This window comes from Pan paniscus, chromosome 15 (assembly GCF_029289425.2).
Source record: "Pan paniscus chromosome 15, NHGRI_mPanPan1-v2.0_pri, whole genome shotgun sequence".
In the NCBI taxonomy this organism is placed as follows: domain Eukaryota; kingdom Metazoa; phylum Chordata; class Mammalia; order Primates; family Hominidae; genus Pan; species Pan paniscus.
Window position 1 is genome coordinate 45,559,687 of NC_073264.2, and position 15,945 is coordinate 45,575,631.

Genomic DNA, 15,945 nt, shown 5'->3' on the forward strand with positions numbered 1-15,945 from the left:
GGTTCCTCCACCAGGGAGACTAGTTCAATTACTGCCCAGTGGAGTAAAACCCCTTAGCAGGGGAAGGGGAAGGCTCCTGCAAAAGCAGGTGGTTGGGACTGCCAGCCTGCTGTGCCAGATCCTTGAGCCATGCATCCCATGCCTCTAATTGGAGGCATGAAATTTTATGATGATATTTGAACAGAATGAATGTGTGTGTCTCAAATTGGAGCAAAAATACTTCTCAGTACCTTAGACAACATCCCTTAGACAAGATACCAAAACACAATCTGAGTTTGAGCCCAGTAAATTAAAAAAAAAAAAAACCCTAATATCCTAATGCTTTCTCTAGTCAGAAATTAAAGTTCTGTACTTTTGTAAATTTTTCCTTTTCTTCTTGGCTGACGGGAAAGTTAGGGCAAAGATCAGTGCCCCAGTTCTATCAACTCATGTTGGGTGTCTGTTCACCTCATTCCCTCTGCTATGGTTTAGATGATATCTGTTCATTCTATTTCTAACTCTCTTATTTTGTATTATGCGTAATCTCATAAGCCACTTCAATTTTTTTTGAAAAACAGGAAGGATGTAAATTCTAAACAAAAAAGATAGAACAAAATATTTTGAAATTTTAGAAACTTTTAAGAAACTCTCTAATGAACTAAATGTAGCTGTTTTAGTTAAAAATTTGTAAAATACAGGAATTTTATATTAAAAACACAAAATGAAAAAGTAGCAGTGCTCATGTGCAATTATATAATCATTAATAAATTATAAATAATTTAATAGATACATAATTATAGATTATATAATAGATATATAGATTATAAATAAATAAACAGCAAAATCAATATCGTGTTTTCAAATACTTTTTCAAAGTCACAACAGAAAAGGCCTACACATTAATTATTTTAAAAAACAAATTAGGTTAAAATTTACTAATTCTCTCACTTCATATATGTATATACACACACATATATACACACGCACTTCTTTTCTTCACTTATTTTCTTCATTTGCCAGAGCCAATTTTTAAATGGAATTAACTATACTTGGGTTTATCTCTTTGTCATGCACACTATTAATAGCCTCACTACTGAAATAAGTTAGTTCTTTATTATTCCCTAAGGCAACAAGAGGCTGTAATTATTTTGTGAATCATTTTATCTTTAATTAATTTGTGTTGTCTCTTACATTAAAATTTAGTAGCGATAAGGTTGAATTGGAGTTTCTGTTTATAGGTTTTGTAAGCAGAGCTATTGACTCACAATTTTCTGATTAATTAAATGAAATATTATTAGGTAATGATTCACATGCTGGAAAAAATAAAGTTATGTCCAAATATAACTGCTACTCTTTAAAAGTATATTGCAATTTATTATTATTATCATTTTTCAGAAATGATAAGCTTTGATTCTCATTCACTATGTTATCTTTAAAAATATATCAGCTGACCTTAAGAAAAATTCATCATTATTCAACACCTCTTTGGCTAGAACGATTTTAGTCCTATTCAGGCAAGCTCAGAAAGCACTTCCACTGCAGGAAATTGAAACCTTAGCTTGTGTTTAAACTCAAAAACTAAATCACCCTTGTAGTAAGCATTCCAGTCTTTCCCCAATTAGTCACACAAACAATTGTATAAAAATCAACCAGTCTATGCAATGATATAATTTCATAATTTATCAAAATGATAAAATGACCAGAAGTAAATCAACTATACATAAGGTCATTTTTAGCTAATGTAGATTCATACTATTATAAGTATTAATCTATTAAAAATAATGCAACCAAGGATATTTATAAATGTATATATTATTTACATTACCTTCAAATGTAAAACTTAGTTCTTAAAAATTCAGATATAGGCCGGGCGCAGTGGCTCACACCTGTAATCCCAACACTTTGGGAGGCCAAGGCGGGTAGGTCACCTGAGGTCAGGAGTTCAACACAAGCCTGACCAACAAGGTGAAACCTGATCTCTACTAAAAATACAAAAATTAGCTGGGCATGGTGGCGGCACCTGTAGTCCCAGCTACTCGGGAGGCTGAGACAGGATAATTGCTTGAACCTGGGAGGCGAAGGTTTCAGTGAGCCAAGATCGCGCCATTGCACTCCAGGCTGGGCGATGGGGCAAGACCCCGTCTCAAAAAAAAAAAAGAAGAAGAAGAAAAAATATCAGATTACTAGAAATTAAAGAATATGTAAGTAAAACAATAAAATTTATTCTTTTATACCATTCTATTGTTTTCCTATCAAAAGTATATAATATAATATATTTAAAAATCCAATGAATATTTTTAATTAACAGGATGATTGATAGTTGTTTTGAGTCTCTCTGCAACATCTAACAAATCAGTCACCAATTGCTGCAGAAGTCCATGGTAGGAACTCAACATTTGCAACTTACCAATTACTCCTTGGCATCCTCCTAGGCCTCTCCTTCTAGCTGGGGCTACCAACCTACAACCTTCTAGTTCAACTCCAACCCAGTATCTTGAACCAATTCTGATCTTAAGCAGAATAAGCCCTATCCTAACATTCTGAAATTTAGTATAAGATTATTTGTGCCATTTATTTTGCAACTCAGAATTGTTTTAGGCTGTTCCTTATAACCCAGAATTTTAGTCTTGATTACCCTGCATGGTTTCCTGTGTTTCTGTACATTTACTCTTTGATTTGGTTAACTAGGACACTATTGATTTGATTTAGATTCTACTCCTAGTTACTGACTCTCCACCATACACCCAGTCTAGGCTCCTTTGCTCAGACTCCTCTAAGAGGGAAGAATTAGATAATAAGGAAAGCAGACAAATGAGATATTTTATCCATTATTGATAGATTCACAAAGATATCCATCCCAGGTCCTTCGCCCATCTTTCTCTTAGCAGGGAGGATTGTATAGTAAAGGAAGGAGACCTATGAATAATTTTTCATCACTCTTATTAGACTCCCAAAGATCCATGACCTTGAGTGGAAACAAGGCACTTGTTAGGTAAGCAGCATCTAGGCAGCTGCTTAGTGAGTACATTCCAAAACAGTATCTTGTTTTCTCCTGGTCATCATGTGCAAAGCAAGTCTAATTAGGTGATATAGTACTTTAGGCAGACTGTATTACCTAATGATAACAACAATAGTTCCCATTCTACATCCCCTTGTGCAATATGAACTTGGTACTCCCCCATTGAGAAGTAGAATCTATTTCTCCACCTCTTTGGGTCTGATCAGGCCCTCTGCTACTTTGGTCAATAGAATACAATGAGAGTAATACTGCTCCAGTTTCACCATAGCCCTTAATTGGTCTAAAAGGGTCCAATTTGTGTATCTTGAAAGTCAGCTACTGTGTTAGCAGTGTGAGTACCTCGTAACACCATGCAGCAAGAAGCCCAAGCCATGTGGAGAGGCCAGGAAGATGAGATACAATGTGGAAAGAGAGAGGCCAAGAAGCACCAAAGCACTAGATATGTGCATGAGAAACCTACCTTGGATGGTCCACGCAAGAAAAAGGAGTTTGCAGATGACTCTAGTTCTAGCTGCTATCTGGGTGTGACAATGAGCAACACCCTGAGAACTTACCACCTAAGCCCAGGCAATCCACAGAATCATGGGATATAGTAATGTTATTGTTTTAGGTTACTATGGGGGATGTTGTTACATAGATAACCAGAACTGTGCTATTCATATATTCAAGGTTTTATAAAGTCTTACTCTTCATTGCCAAGGCTTCATTGAATATTTATAGGTTAAAATATTTGAAATTACAATTTCCCAAATAATGTTCTAAATATAAAGCCACTGAGCAATATGTAGATGGACAGTCATCAAAAGATGATCTAGAAAAATGACATAGAACAATAAATTTTAGTGACTCTCCACCTTCTTCAGCTGGAATACATCTGAGGGATACAGCACATTACTATCAATTGCATCAATTGCTATCAACAACAACAGGAGTTTTAGTTTAAAAAGACCCAAAGACTATTTACTGTCAGATCCTTCAGTTAATCATCATGAAAATATTAAATAAAAAATAACCATATTCACACTTTCTTGTCCATAGTGAAGAGTGCTTGGTGAGTTTAAAGAGAGACTTTTTAGTGATACTCATTTATATAATTTCTTAACAAGACGATGGTCATCTTTAAACCAAACTTTATTTTCAGACGTTTGACTAGCTCTACCCATCATGAAATGTAGTTTGTGAAATTGTGATGTTCACAATCCCAAATCCACTTCTTTCCAGCTGTATGACCTTGGATAAGTTCTTTAATCTCTTTGTGCTTTAGTTTCATCATCTGAAAAAAAAGGAATAATAATAGTATCTACCCCCTAAAGTGGTAAGGAGGATTAAGTCAGTTAATAATGCATAATAACAGTTTCTGGAAGTAGTAAGCATCATATAAATGTTAGCTTAATTATTTTTTATCTCATTCATTACATTAGGAACACCTGATTGTAGAATGGCCATAACAAATCCTGGTATCAAATGGATTTCACTAGACAAATAGCCTAAATTCTCCTTAGAGTTAGATAAATGGAAAATACTTATTAAATAGGATTCTAAGTAATGATTACTCTTATCACTCTTTTGATCAGTCTTATCAAAAGCAAGCAGAGCACTTTAATTCCAACTTATTGTGTAACTTTTAAGGAAGATACCCTAACCCAGAAATGTCAAATCGAGCTGACTTAATGAATTAGTACATTGCCTCATCCAAAATGAACACCATGATCCCAGCTAACTTGATGAGGAGTTTTAGCTGGACTTTCAGATTCTTTTAAAGGGGAGTAAAGCTGTTCATTGAAATGTACTTTGCCTGGTCAAATATTTGATGCAGTAAAAAGCAGTCATAAAAGCTGAAACTAAGACTCAGATCCCATGCCAATCGTTCTAAAAAAGCAAGCACCAAAGACTGTTTCCTAGAATTTTACCATTTTTTAAAGAGAATATCATACAGATGCTATATTTGTAGTTTATGCTTCATGATTCAGTGCTTTTTCCTGCTAACTATTGAAGCTGAGAAGCTCAACATTCACACACACACACACACATACACACACAAATACTACTAACAATGACAGAATCGAAAGTTCTTTATCCAACATCCATTCTTCCCTTCAGCCTTAGTAATTGAATTACAGTTTAAAAAACAGCAAATATGTATGATAAACATTTATTTTCATTTAAAATGTATAAGCAAAGACTACTTATTCTACTCTCTTTTGATGTAGTGCCAAAGTCTTTTCTTTGAATGTCTCCATCGATTGCAATTCTCCATTGTCTTTCTTTCATAAATCACTCTCATAATTCATCTTCTACAATGTCCAGTTTCAGTGTCTTTGAAGAGAAAAGAAGACATTTGTTAGGGAATTAATGCATATCCTTTCATAGTTTGACAATTTTTTTCCCAGGCTTTCACAATTGCCTCCCCACATCTAATTTGGCAATATTTTTAAAAAATAAAATTTACCTTCATTGTGTATTTCCAAAGAATAAACTTTATTTTCATTTCAACTACTTTACTTTTTACTAACTTGAATATTGTGGGTTTAGATAATATTTGTAAAATCACATAATTCTATCAAAATGTCTGAAATACACAGGTTTAGGAACAAATATAACTGGATCTTACCAAGCCAAAAAAAAAAAGTACTGAATAAGTGGGAATAAAAGTGAGCAGTCACATTTGAGATGAGCCTCATAATTGTCAGGATTCAGCATGCACATTCATCATCAGAATATCTGATAGACATAATGCAGAGTTTACGTTTATCTCTTAGTTTGGTGCAAAAGTAATTGCAGTTTTTGACTTTACATTATGGCAAAAACCGCAATTATTTTTGCACCGAACAAGTAGCAATGATTACGTAGAAGTTGCATATGAGAGATTTCACCCCTAAAGATATTTTATGGATTTTTCAAAAAATATTCCCTACCCTCTTCTTAATCATAGAAAATATTTTTAAAATATGTATATTTCTAAAGCAGACTATCTTACTGTTTTTGATGTTGGTGTTTATAAAGAATAACAAACCCTTGAAACATATTCACATGTCTTTATTCCTAGGAGGATAATCAGCTATTAGTCACTGTTATGGGTTAAATTGTATCCCTCAAAAAGTCATATGTTGAATTTCTAATCCCAGTACCTCAGAATGTGACCTAATTTGGAAAAAAGATCATTGCAGGTATAATTAGTTAAGATGAGTTCTTAGTAGAGTAGGGTAGGCCCTGAATCCAGTATTACTGGTGTCCTCATAAAATGGGGAAACTTGAAAATAGACACACACCCAGGAAGAATACCATGTGAACATAAAGGTAGAGATAGAGGTGATGCACCTACAAGCAAAAGAATGCAAAGATTTCCATCAAACACTGGAATCCTGTTGTTTCAGCCACTCAGTTTGTGGTACTTGGTTACAGCAGTCCTAACAAACTAATACAGTCCATCTGTAGATCAATTTTTCCTTAGCTTACAGTCATATTAAGCTTAAATCTGACTTCATCTGGTTTCTATTTATGTCCTTCTCTGCAGCTTCTTACAATTTGTCAGGTCTTCTCTTTTCTAGGTAGGTAGCCTCTTGACTTGAAAATGTTTCTTCATATCATATTATTTCACTATCCTGATCTCTCTTCTAATGCATTCCTAAAAATACAGTCTTATGCATAAAATTAAAAATAGCATGTGGCCTGCCTAATGCAAAGTAAGGCAAAGAATAAATCACCTTTCTTCCAAACATGATTTTTTTGTAATGACACAGCCCAAGGTGCAATAATGGCAGCACATTAAACTGCTTACCCTCATTGAACGAAAATCTTAGTTACCACACATGCTTTCTCTAAGCCATGTCTCTTCTGTATTCTTTGTTGGAGCTGATTTTTTTTATCCAATGATAAAACTTTAATGTTTAATCCCGAGAAACTTCATTTTGCTGCTCTGCCACATCATTCTAGCACATCAAGTTTAGCTTAGAACCTGATTCCTTTAGTTAAGTCATTAGGAAAAAAAAGTTGATGTACAGGGAAAGGATAGATTCCCTAAGCCACATTACCAGAAACTTTCTCCAAGCCAAGTTTATCTGTTACGTAGCAATCTGGGATATACCTTATCAGTCAGTTTCCAAGAAATGTAGCTGTACTAACACCAAGTACATATCTCTTCAAAAGTTTAAAGAAAGGTTCTATTACTTTAATAAATACAAATAAATTATATCTCTATCCTTCCCCTGATCTACCAGCCTAACAATTCTGTCAAAAAAAGGACATGAAGCTAATTCAGCATCACTTGTTTTTGGAGAAACCAGGCTGAGTCTTAGTGATCTCTGCTAAGTAATGTAACACATTTCTTCATTTCTTAAGAAATTGACTTCCAAATTTAGCTGAAATCACATTAGAATTCATTATATGACTTTTTCTTCATAAATCTAAATGAACTGCAAAGTTTAACATTTCAATATAATCATGATAAAATTAAATCTTAGTTCATTTTAGAAAGTTAACTTGAAATTGCCTAAAGAATGAATAGAGTGCATTTTTCAATGAAAAATGTTTCTAGCTTGCAGTAATGCAGTTTTTTCAGTCATATAAATAGAAGCTACCAAATATGCTTTTGAAAAAATATGATTTATTTCAGAATCGAATTACTGACTTAGAACTTCAGTGCTGTCTTCATTATAGACATTTAGCGTACTTTATCCTAATCTTACTTCTAATCTTTCATTTATACTTTTTCCTTTGATTCATTCCCTCAGCTCCTTCTAGGACTTTGTTTAAAATATCTCCTGCCCCCTCCCTTTAAAATGCACACTCTATCATTTCCCATCCCCTTCCTTTATTTCCTTTATCACACTTATCCCTTGGCATTATTGATATTCATATATTTTCCATCTCACTTGCTAGAATTTAAACTACACAAGAATAGGAAGTTTATCTGTTGCTTTAACAGCCACATACCCAGGTTTAGAACAGTACCCGGCACATAGTGACTTCTCAACAAATACTTGTTGGAGGAGTGAATGAAGCAATGAAGAGAAGTACCAATTATACTATTAAGTAAACATTTCGCAACCAGAATACTAAGAGACGAATGTAGGCAAGAGGTGGTAACTGAAAACACCAAGTCACAGTTGAGATAAAACTCACCTATACATGCTACAGATTTAATTAAACATAATAGTGTATAATTAAAATTACATCTAATATTTTAGATACATGTTTACTCTTTTAGAATTATAACCCACAACTATAAAATAATAGTTCAACAACTCTAAATATCACATAAATTTCCTAATAAAATGCAGCCAAAATGTCACTATGTTTGTAAAAATAACTTTATTTTCCCACTCAATATATAATTTCCTTCTTTAATTCAAATATTCAAATAACCTGATGAGGGAAGAAGCATAGTCTCTGCTGCCCATTCTCGCTATCTGTTTTCCCATTTACCCCTTATTCCCACTCTCATCACCCCATCTTCACTATGCTGGAATTCACTCCCTTCTATACATCTTTATTGTCTATGCTATGAATAATTATCTTTTAAAATCAGAAAAAGAAAGCAATTACTTAAATGAGTAGTTATTTAAATAAATGTCTGTTTTGTTTTGTTTTGTTTTGTTTTTTGAGACGGAGTCTCGCTCTGTTGCCCAGGCTGGAGTGCAGTGTCACGATCTCGGCTCACTGCAAGCTCCGCCTCCCGGCTTCATGCCATTCTCCTGCCTCCGCCTTTCGAATAGCTGGGACTACAGGTGCCCGCCACCACGCCCAGCTAATTTTTCGTATTTTTTTTTTTTTAGTAGAGATGGGATTTCACCATGGTAGCCAGGATGATCTTGATCTCCTGACCTCGTGATCCACCCACCTCAGCCTCCCAAAGTGCTGGGATTACAGGCGTGAGCCACCACACCTGGCCAAATGTCTGATTTTTGTTTGGTTTCAGTGTGCAACATTTTTCTTTGCTTGTATTGTTATCACTGTTTTTAATATTGATTAGAAACAAATAGTGCCTTGAACAGTAGATATTTGACTACCATTCTGCTACTGAAAAGGCCTCCCAGTGTCCAATGGTTCATTTAAAATAGAAGAAAATGTAGTTCTACTAAAGATTTCCATAAAATTATTTATAAAAACTTTAGGATGTCTTCAATGAAATGTGTGAAAATATACAGAATTTACTTTAATGCAGTGCTTAAATTGAACCAGTCAGCCAAACTGACTTCTAAATAAGCAGCTGATGGATATATATATAGAGAGAGATAGATATGTAGATATATAAATACATAATTTATTAATCAAATGATTGCAGTGTTAAGTAAACAACTAGTACTTTGCAATGTAAAAGCACATTACAGTTTACAAAATATGCCTACATGGCTTCAATTCCAGTATAAGTTACTATGTCACTAAATGCCACTTTTGGAATCCAAATTTATCCACAATTTCCCCAACCTTTGCATTAGCAAAGCAGCTCTTACAACATTGAGCCCTCAAAGAACCTCATCTGCCACAAATAAATCAGCTCTTCAAGACAACAGAGCAATATGACTGAGCCACAGCTAGTATCATACTGAATGAAGAAAAACCAAAAGCCTTTCCTCTGAGATCTGGAACAAGACAAGTATGCCCACTTTTACCACTGGTACTGAACATAGAACTGGAAGTCCTAAGTAGGGAAATCATACAGGAGGAAAAAATGAAGGACATCAAAATTCAAAAAGAAGAATTCAAGTTATAGTTGCTTGCAAATGATATGATTTATATTTGGAAAAACCTAAAGACTCCACAAGAAAACTATTAGAACTGATAAATTCAGTAAATTTGCAGGATACAAAATCAACATACAAATATCAGTAGCATTTCTATATGCCAACAGTGAACAATCTACAAAAGAAATCATGAAAGTAATCCCATTAACAATAGCTACAAATAAAATGAAACTCCTAGGAAGAAATAAAAGAAATAAAGAAATCAAAGAAAAAAAATTCTTTAATCAAAGAAATAAAGATGCCACAATGAAAACTATAAAACATTGATGCAAGAAATTGGAGAAAACACAAAAAAAGTAAAGATATTCCATCTTCATGAAGTGGAAGACTGAATATTGTTAAAATGTCCATGCTACCCAAAGCAGTCTACAGATTCAATGTAATTGTTGTCAAAATACCAATGACATTCTTCACAGAAATAGAAAAAAAATTTCTAAAATTTATATGGAACTGCAAAAGACTGAGAATAGCCAAAGTTATCCTGAGCAGAAAGAACAAAACTGGAGGAATCACATTATCTGATAATATGGTTTCGCTCTGTGTCCCCACTCACATCTCATCTTGAATTGTAATCCCCATAATCGCCACATGTCCAGGGAGAGACCTGGTGGAAACGACTGGATCATAGGGGCAGTTATCTCGATGCTGTCTTCATGATAGTGAATTCTTATGAGATCTGATGGTTTTATAAGTGTTTGACAGTTCCTCCTTCACATACTCTTTCTTGCCTGCCACCATGTAAGATGTGCCTGCTTCCCCTTCTTCCATGATTGTAAGTTTCCTGAGGCCTCCCCAGCCATGCAGAACTCTGAGTCAATTAAACCTCTTTTCTTTATAAATTACCCAGTCTCGGGCAGTTCTTTATAGCTGTCTGAGAATGGACTAATACACCTGACTTCAAAGTATACTACAGAGCTAGAGTAACCAAAATGGCATAGTAATGGCATAAAAACAGACAGATAGACCAATGGAACAGAATAGGGAACCCAGAAATAAATCCATACATCTACAGTGAACTCACTTTTGACAAAGGTGCCAAGAGCATACATTACGAAAAGGATGGTCTCTTCAATAAATGGTGCTGAGAAAACTGGAGATCCATATGCAAATTAATAACATTAATCCCTAGACCCCTATCTCTTATCATTTACAAAAGTCAAATCACAATGAACTGAAGACGTAAATCTGAGACCTCAAACTATGAAACTAATGAAAGAGAACAATGGGGGAATTCTCAGGGCCATTGGTTTGGGCAAAGATTTATTGAATAACACCCCACAAGCAAAGGCAAATAAAGCAAAAATGGACAAATTAGATCACACACAGTTAAAAATCTTATGCACAGCAAAGGAAACAATCCACAAAGTTAAGAGACAATCCACAGAATGGATGAAAATATTTACAAACTATCCATCTGAAAGGGAGTAATAACAAGAATATATAAGTTCAAACATCTGTACAGGAAAAAATCTAATAATCTAAAAATCTGACAATCATTAAAATAGGCAAAAGATATGAATAGATATTTCTCAAAAAAAGACGTATGAATGGCCAACAGGTATATGAAAAGATTCTCAACATCATTGATCAGAGAAATACAAATAAAAACTACAATGTGATATCATCTCACCCTTGTTAAAGTGGCTTTTATCCAAAGGACAGGAAATAATGAATGCCTATTGTTTGGATAAAAGGGTGTGGAGAAAAGGCAACCCTCATACACTGTTGGTGGAGATGTAAATTAGTACAGGCATTATGTAGAACAGTATAGAGTTTCCTCAAAAAACTAACAATAGAACTATAGTATGACAGCAATCTCACTTCTAGGTATATACCCAAAAGAAAGGAAATCAGTATATTGAAGCTATATGTGAACTTATGTGTTTATTACAGCACTATTCACAATGGCCAAGATTTGGTAGCAACCTAAGTGTCCATAAGCAAACTAGCGGATACAGAAAATATGGATACATATACCCAATGGAGTACTATTCAACTATAGAAAAGAATAAGATCCTGTCATTTGCAATAACATGGATGGAGGTCATTATGTTAAGTGAAATAAGCCAGGCACAGAAAGACAAACTTAGCATGTTCTCACTTATTTGTGGAAGGTAAAAATTAAAACAATTAAACTCATGGAGATGGAGAATAGAAGAATGGTTACTGGAGACTGGGAAGGGCAGCACAGGTGTGGGGGACAGTGAGGATAGTTAATGGGTACAAAAATATAGTTAGATAGAATGAACAAGGTCTAGTATTTGATAACAACAGAGTGACTACAATCAACAATAACTTATTGTATGTTTTTAAATAGCTAAAAGAATATAATTGGAATGTTTGCAACTTTAATATAAATGCTTGAGGTCATGTATGCCCCATTTACCCTGATGTGATTATGCACTGTATGCCTGTATCAAAATATTTAGTATACCCCATAAATATATATATATATATATACCTGCAACGTACCCATATTTAAAAAAAAAAAAGACAACAGAGCACTCACATTCTTTGGTCATTTGTATTTCATGGAAAAGGGAGATGAAGGGAAGTCTATGTCATGTGGAAAAAGTGATATAAGGTCCAGGTAATGAAGGTGATCAACTGACTGCAATGAGATAAAAATTGACCCCTGCCCCACTTCTAGTTCCTTCTCTGCCCATTTTGACTGGGAACTTAAAGAAGATATTGGCTGGTACTTGCATTTTTGACAATTCAAGGACACCAGTTGTTCATGAACCCCACTTTAAAAAACATGGCGATAAAATGGTATTGAAGAGTGACTAACTGCATTATAACCAGAGAAGATAGAGGGATGTGAATATACAAATGCCTTCACCCACAAATTTTTAAATAAATTTTATATAAAGTCATAACTCTTTTTAAAACACAGGAATCAAGTTCACATTTTCCATGCTGCAGAAAGGATTAAACATGTAGGACAGTTTATAGCTATTTATTGCCTCCTGAACATCAGCTTGATTAATGTTAGTATATTAACCCAGGTAAGCAAGTTTTAAAGCAAGGAAAAAAAAAATGGTTTTGCTATTGTCTATTTTACTCAACCACAGCAGAAAAGAGAGGGAAAAATTATTAGTATTGCAAAGTGCTGAGGAGAAAACATATTTACCCATCTATAAACCCTTTTTCAAGGTTTTTGGGTTTTTTAAATTTTAAAACAGCATTATTGATCAGGTTGTACTAACTTTGCCTTTTGGAAACTTATTTAAAAAAAGACATTTCAGTTGCCATGATCTAAAGTAATGTTTACCACTATGGTTTACATTTAACATATTGTAGTAGTTATTTTTTAAATTATTTTATTTTGTCATGTAGAGATACTGTGTGTTTTTTTTTTTTATTTGAACTGGTTAGCTCTATAAATTCCTCACTTAAGCTTTACAAATGGACCATTCTTTTTAAAAAGCCTATAAACAAATAAATAAATAAATAAATAACATAAGAATAAAATAATGAGCTCAAAGTGAAATAAGGAAATAAATATTACAGAAGGTTGGAGTAGAGCACCAGTGAAATAAAAGTATAAATTTCAGTTTCCCAGCCTAATAAAAAATTAGTATAAATGCCTATTTTATTGATCTTTAAGACTCTAAAATACTCTAGAGGAAACTGAATCCAAATTTTATTCCAAAAGTAAAAATAATAAAGAGTTAGTAAAAAATTTACCAAACATGATAGTAGAATCTCTCATTTCTATTTTTGGGAAGAGGAAAAGTTTATGGTTCATTTTAATTTTACATTGTTTCCTATCAATATGTATCTCATTTTTTTTGGAAATGATTTGTATTCTATGGATATGTTGTCATGAATGAGACTTTTCTTGATGGAAAATGAAGTCATCATGTTAGAAGAGTCCCTTTGAGGAAATCAGTTATCTCCTTACTTGCAAGTGGCATACGTTTTCTAGATTTTCTTAAAAGTTAGGCTTAAATATTTCCAGAAATAGATATTTCACCCTAGCAACCACCTCCCTTGCAATCAGTGCTGCAAAAGGGAAGAACAGACTCTTTATAGTCAAAGAGATCTGAGTGGCTGGAAGGAAAAAATATTCCAACAGGAAATAAAAGTGAAACATGTCGGAAGAGATAGGATTGAAAGAAACGAAGGTAAAGGAAAGAAGAGGGAGAGAGAATAGAAAAAGTTATGTGTTGTTATGAAATTAACAAAATCTAATTTTAATATTTATTTATATTTACATTTTTCCCAAAAGCTTTACTAGGGCCAGAATACTTAGAACTATCAATGCCTATTAAATTTTTAGGAAAAAATAACCTATTGAGATTATTACTGGCGTTTCAAATAAACCTAGACTTACATTTCATTCATATTTTAAAAGTAATGTAAACTTTTATAAAATATCTACCACTCTGTTTTAGAACTCAACAGCTTATGGATGAAGAAATGGTTTATCACATTATTTTCTTGGAGAAGGATAAGCCAAACCTTAATGCCTTATTAAAGTGATTTTCTTAACTAATTTAATTGCTGCACAGTAACTTTTTAATCTCTCACATCAGAAATTATCCACAAATCCAGTAATATAGGAATCTGCCAGTCAATTTTTACTATATTTTGACAATTTTCTCTTTTAGAAATGTGACAATAAAACTACATCCTATAAGGAAGACTGCTTCTAGTAGCATATTTTACCTACACTGGGTAAATTATTGCCTTTCCAGTAGAGAGAGAATGAAAAATCCTTTTGCTTAAAATATCACCTGCAGTCATTCAACCTTGCAAAATCCCTTCCTGAATGAGATGTATTTATTCAGGTTTTCATTGTAGTGAATTGAGTTAGGATTAAGAGTTCTACAGAAATTTCAATGACACAAAAAGGCATGGTTCCTTATCCTTGTAGAATCATGCAGTGACATGTAGTGGTGTTAGTTGTAGGACCTTGTAAACTTAATTTCTAAAATTGGTGAAGTGCTGGTTTTGTGTCCAGTGTGCTTAGGGCATAATAATAGGCTGTCTTCACCTTTCAAGAACTCTGAGCCTTTCACATTTTAGTTGTGAATGTGTAAGTGTACTTGTGCATGAAGGCTAACTACACTGCATGTCTTTATAAAAAGAGAAGTAGAAGCCAAGTAGAAAATCATTTAAATTTATTTCCTGGAGACACAGTAGGGCAGCATATAATGCCTAAAAGCTCTCCTGTCTTCTATGCTGTTGTATCACATTAAATAAATTTTAGTTGCTGACGAAGGCTTTTCAGTGCCAATCAACAATCAGAGAAAGAGGCGTTGCTATTGACAACTGGGAAAGTTGTGGTGCTGAATTGCAGAAGCTGTCTTTTAAAGGGTTCCAGCTGTCATCATCACATCAGTGAAGCATATTAATCTGCTCCACATTGCTTGAAAAGGTGTAGGTAATTACCTTCTCTACTCCACAATGTTTTCACAGAAATCTTTCATGAGATGATATTGTTTAGTGGGAAACAACAGCTAACTTTTCCAACTAGGGGGGAGAAAGGATATATATGGCTCATAAAAAGCTGACATCCTTTTAGTTAGTGGTTTCCAGAATTTGAATAATCACCAAATATGTAACTCATGTGCCTTATGCAGTAAACAACCTGAACAACCATACTTGCCAGCCCTAGAGACTAACTTGTTATGATTACTGTTGTTGTTATTATTATTTAACAATAGGAGGCAATTTTTAAAACATACGTTACAATTTCATAAAGACAATTTGGCCATGAACACACAAAATAGGAAGTACATAATCTCAGAATGAAACACAGACTTACTTTTAAATTAAATAATTTTAGATTCAAGAAAAACTCACTGCATTACCCTTATAGCACATTGTCATTACATGACAAACTAGTAAAAGAAAGTTCTTATTATCTTTCATAAATTCGAGTTTGGAAAATAAAATTTGCTTTTAATTATTATTTTATAGAAAGCAAAAAGGCCTTTTAACATTTGGTGAAAATCAAAGTTTATCATTTCTGTAGCATGTGGCTATGTCCCTAAAAGAGTGACTTAACCTGCGGCTGCCAAAATCAGTGACAGATTTTGACACAAGCTGTGAAAGAAGCATCTGTGTGACTAATGGCCTGGCTCATACATTCACTTGGTGGCCGGGTGCCAGTATTTTATCTGGATGGTTTGCTTCAGACTCAGATGCTTCTACTTTAATAACTCCTGAATGAGACTCTGAAAACAAAGTAAT

At 33.8% G+C, this 15,945-nt stretch overlaps 1 long non-coding RNA gene across 2 annotated transcripts in view; it reads right to left on the minus strand.

The window, feature by feature from the left end:
- Nucleotides 1-4,035: 4,035 nt before the first annotated feature.
- The window catches only part of LOC134728892 (uncharacterized), a 405,206-nt gene continuing 393,296 nt past the window's right edge, over nucleotides 4,036-15,945 (minus strand). The window contains exon 3 of one of the 2 annotated variants that reach the window (XR_010109752.1): nucleotides 4,036-5,314. This is a non-coding gene — a long non-coding RNA (uncharacterized LOC134728892). The remainder of the gene's footprint in view (nucleotides 5,315-15,945) is intronic. The other variant, XR_010109754.1, reaches the window with a different exon arrangement.